A 5,189-nucleotide genomic window follows, 5' to 3' on the forward strand; every position below is an offset into this window, starting at 1 on the left:
TTCCCGTTACAATATGTACGAATAGTAATTCTGTTTTTTTGTGTGTACACTATACGTATATGGGGATATTCAGTTTCGCTGCGTGGCAACCCGTGGTCCGAATTTTATGTTTTTGGAATCAAGAGATGCGCAAGACTCGAGGCTAAAAAGTCAGAACAGCTCGTCTCGCGAAAAAAAAAACCTCAAGGCTATCGCGGAAAAAGTTGAGGGGGCGGGGTAGATTCCGCCCCGGCCCTTTTAGGGTTAAAAGGAAGGCCTCATTGGCTTATTAATAACAACACCAAAAATGATACATGAATGCGATGCAAAGGAAACATTTCCCATAGGAAATTGTGTCAGAAAAACTCGCAGTGGTAGCATCACAATCGTGACACCCATTGGGTGTTGTTAATATTCATTTCCAGATAAAGATTCAGATTAGGATCAGATTAAAATGGTAATCGGACAATGTGTCATTTACTCATGGTAGTATAGCTTTGTCAACAGTTTCTTCCTTTGGGAGGAATTTCAAATACATGTTAATTTAAAAAGTCTCATTTAACTCGAACAAGGCAAAGACAACACAACTTAAACCCTTCACCGTTATAATTAATCAATTGCGACTTCACCATCCCGAGGCTGTTGGCATTTAGGACTCTGAAATGAAGACCAAAAACAAAACAATAAATGAGGAAAATAAAATCACTTTTTCGGTATTGGTTTAGCTCTATGGAACCGACTTATTGTCGGGCCGCAAATGAGTCGAATTTGTTAAAGCAATAATTCAATAAAGTAAACGTCAGTTGATTTCAGTGTGTCTTTGTTTTATACTCGAGGGAAAATGGCAATTGAAATAAAAAATCTACTTTCGGGGTGAAACACGAATTAGCTCGGGGAATACAGCTTTAAGAACTGGATATTGGATATTGCTTCACAGCAACCTCGTCGGTTGAAAGGAAGAGAGGGGGCGAAATTATTTTATTCTTGGTCAGTGTGTCCGTTCGTATAAAAAAACGGTATTAACGCTAGATTTTACACTGAAAATTACAGCAATCTTGATTGAATTAAGGTCGAATGTCCACAAAAACGTACTCGACTGGTCCGATGGTTGGAATGCATGCAGTAGATATTCCACTTTTACGTTGGCTTTTTCGTTCATTTCAATGTCCACTAAAACGTGTCAGTACTTCAGGGCTAAATAAGGGTCGTCCAACTTAGCTGCATCCGTTAAAGGGTATAAAAGCTTCAAAAAGAGGAAAATAATCCTGGAAACTTCTCTGCTTGAGCTGCCCCCTACCTGTCAACTGAAGAGCAATGAGAAGAAAAAAAGAAAGTTCAGTGCGTCATTTTGGATAACAAATTTTAACGCTATAGATCTTACACAGAAAATTTCTTACACAGAAAATAAGGAGGTTTATTGAATTAAGGTAGAATTTCCACAACTTCCACGGGGTGCTATAGATTTTTGAATTCAGTTTGTAAATTTTGCTTTAATTTTTTTCTTTCCATTTTGCTCATCTACAATCAGCTGCGACCATAGAGCTATATTAAACTTAATTTAATTGAGCTTTATGGAACCGAGTTATTGTCGGGTCCTAAATAAGTCGAATTTGTTAAAGCAATAATTCAATAAACTAAACGTCGGTTGATTTCGGTGTGTCTTTGTTTTATACTCGAGGGAAAATAGCAATTGAAAAAAAATCTACTTTCGGGATGAAACACGAATTAGCAGGGGGAATACATGTTTCAGACTATATTGATGCAAACTTAAACAAACAGACTTGTCAACTGAAGAGCAATGAGACGGAGAACATGTTGACTGTTCACTTTTTATGTTCACTGCGTTACAGATGCGTGCCCCGTGCTCTTTATAAAGGAAACGGGACACACTGTTGCTTTCCAGTGATTCTATTTTAAAATAGGGTTCCATTGGCTTCAAGGTGAGTCAATTACAGTAAATCCCATTTTTGAAACACCCCCCCCCCCAAAAAAAAAAAAAAAATTCCTCATATTGATATTGAATAATTATCGGAAATTTACGTCTTGGTAACAAAAACACCCCTATAAAGACTGCTATGTCAATTTTTCGGGAGAAGTGAAATGTACCTTCAACATTTGCCATTCTCTTCTTAAAACGTATGCACTCGCCCCCCGTGGGAGTGGGTGCTGGCACACAGAGCCAGCCGGGAGGGCACTGGTACGGCCATTGATTATTGATGTCACAGACTGAGAATAAAACAATCGGATTGAAATATGAAGTTAATCGCAATATTATACAATGCATCGGCACATTGGAAGTGTGTTGAATGTGAACATTAAATCTGATTAACAGGAAAATTAAGAAGAAATCAATTGCAAAAACTTACGATCTTGTTTGACACCAAACTCGTCGGCTGAAAAGAAAGGAAGAAAGAGAGAGGGAAGTACATTTTATTCCTGATCAGTGCGTCGGTTTGGATGAAAAAAAGTGTCAACACTAAATCTTACACAGATAATTACAAGGATCTTTATTGAAGTAAGGTCGAATGGCCACTAAAACGTGTCAATACTTTACTACTGGTCCGATTGGTGGATTGTATATTGATGCTAAATATGGATGTGGTTCAACTGAGCTGCATCCGTTTAAAGGAACATACTTCAAAAAAGAGGAAAATAAGCCGAGAAACTACTCCGCTTGAGCTGCCCAAACTTGTCAACTGAAGAGCAATGAAGCGGGAAGATGTTGACTGTGCACCTTTTATGTTCACTGCGTTACAGATGCGTGCCCCGTGCTCTTTATAAAGGAAACGGGACACCCTGTTGCTTTCCAATGATTCTATTTTAAAATAGGGTTCCATTGGCTTCAAGGTAAGTCAATTACAGTAAATCCCAGTTTTGAAACAAAACACCCCCCCCCAAAAAAAAAAAAATCCTCATATTAATATTGAATAATTATCGGAAATTTACGTCTTGGTAACAATAACACCCCTATAACGACTGTTCAGTCAATTTTTCGGGAGACGTGAAATTTACCTTCAACATTTGACATTCTCTTCTTAAAAGCCGCGCACTTGCCCCCCGTGGGAGTGGGTGCTGGCACACAGATCGAGTCGGGAGGGCACTGGTACGGCCATTGATTATTGATGTCACAGACTGAGAATAAAGCAATCGGATTGAAATATGAAGTTTATCGCAATATTATACAATGCATCGGTACATTGGAAGCGTGTTGAATGTGAACATTTAATTTGATTAACAGGAAAATTAATGGATTAGCCTATAGATCGTGGTTTCTTGGTTGATGACTCATCAAAAAACTTAACTTTCCGTCCAAGAAATGACAAAATAAACAATAAACTATTCGAAAAACAATGAAGCGATCATCAGCATTCCTTAAAGTTCAGTTTTTCAAATACTCTTGTTAAGAACAAACAGATACGTTACCCCATTTTCATATTTATTTTTGGAAATAACTGCAACTCCTGCAGAACCTGTGGATATTTTTAGTTTGGACCGGCCGGCCGGCCCCCCCAATTTGAGACCTTTGATGACATGCATACACCCGGTTCCTGTGTTGGGCTATCAGAGGCAAAGAACAAAATTACAATTTAATCTTGATATTGTGTAATGAAAAGACACGTCCTCTCTATCACAAGAGTCGATTAAATGTCATTTCCTATAATTATTCTTATCAGTAAAAGGTAATTTGGAAATATTTACCATGAAATCAGTAACTCAAAATTAATCTTTTCGACTTTACAGTTAATATTAAAACAAAGTATTTTACACTAAATATTCAGTTGAGACCCCCCTCCACCGTTTTGTGTAATCCCGTTTGACCCCCAAACCCCCCTCTGGAACCGCGCCCGGTGTTTCATCATTTTTACACCATTTCCCGTTTTCTTCGAATCACCCCGAACCCTTCCAAATCCCATCGGCATGAACGTCGCCGGAATTTTGTCCAGAGGCAGCTATGATTACTTGACACTTGGGGTGCTGTTGAACTGTAAACGGAGACGTATCATAGAGCACGGATCTGACATTTTAAGGCCCAGTTTTGTCAAAAATCCACAAAAATAAACAGCATAAAATGACCTGGACTATCTTGTTCTCCACCCCCCGGCCCTACACAAGTGAAAATATCCTTTTTTTTCGCTATCCCGCATTATAAAATGCAAGGACAAAAATTCCAATGCAGTAATTAGTTCCCTTATCATTTCAGGGGAGAAACCTGCTGGTACATCATCCAAGACGCTTTGGATCCCTGGGATCTTCACTTGGCGTCGGCTATATCCATGCATGATAATCTACAAAGCCTTGTAATTATTTGACTGCATGGGTAAAGTCCTCTTTTTATTTCCTAAAGTAGAATTTGAACCATTCATTAAAACAAGTGATTGAAACAAAATGAATACGGCGCGAGAGAATATATGAACGTACAAAATAATATTCGAGTTAAAAAAGTATGCTTGTGCTCTAACAAACTTTGAATTTGTATGTTAGGCCCCCCCCCCCCCTAAGTCTCCGGTTTCTGGTATGCGCACGCGTCGCCGTAGCCATGCGCGTCGGCAAAATGAAAAAGTTTTTTCTTTCAATGAAAGATGATGTCTCAAAACCGCCAAACTCACTGGTTTGACTGGAATACTGCTGCTGCACGATTTTAACGTGTTTTTAGATGGGGTTATGATCGAGAATAAGCTTTATGTGGCCTCTCTGGACTCCCATATATTTGCACTAAGTTTAGTCAGGCACCATTTGCAGTCATCAGCCGACATTTGGAGCAAAAAAGTCAGGTAAAAAAAAAAAAAGCCGCGTCGCCGCACCACTATAGCTCCATACCAGAAACCGGAGACTTTTTTTTTTGGCCTTACTGATATCAGGGAATTTTTTTTCTCCCGATTTGAGGAGTCTGCAGCCCTCGCAAATGGACGTTTCTGTTTTGCGTGTAAATGAAAACGCCCTCCAAAAGCCGAATCATTATCGAGCAGCAAATAATTCAATTTTTTTACAGAAATAATTCAATAACTAAACCTCGGTGGACTTCTTCGTTCGATGTCTCATTCGAAATTGAATAACTTATGATGTCGCAAGGAATACAGCAATTGAAAGTTAAATCTTTTACGGGGTCACACTCGAAATACACCTGTAACTGCTTTTGGCTACTTCATCTTCGCAATAACATATTAAAATTAAAAAAAACTTTTTAAGTATTTTGTTTTGTAGATATGCCT

At 38.6% G+C, this 5,189-nt stretch overlaps 1 long non-coding RNA gene across 1 annotated transcript; it reads right to left on the minus strand.

The window, feature by feature from the left end:
* Positions 1 to 443: 443 nt before the first annotated feature.
* LOC119737208 lies at positions 444 to 3,135 on the minus strand. Its single transcript, XR_005272352.1, has 4 exons — positions 2,992 to 3,135; positions 2,346 to 2,372; positions 2,086 to 2,205; positions 444 to 636 (listed from the first exon to the last, which is right to left on the minus strand). It is a non-coding gene; the product is annotated as an uncharacterized LOC119737208 (long non-coding RNA).
* Between the last annotated feature and the right edge of the window lie 2,054 nt (positions 3,136 to 5,189).

The sequence above is a fragment of the Patiria miniata genome, unplaced genomic scaffold, assembly GCF_015706575.1.
Source record: "Patiria miniata isolate m_02_andy unplaced genomic scaffold, ASM1570657v1 HiC_scaffold_3, whole genome shotgun sequence".
Taxonomy (NCBI): domain Eukaryota; kingdom Metazoa; phylum Echinodermata; class Asteroidea; order Valvatida; family Asterinidae; genus Patiria; species Patiria miniata.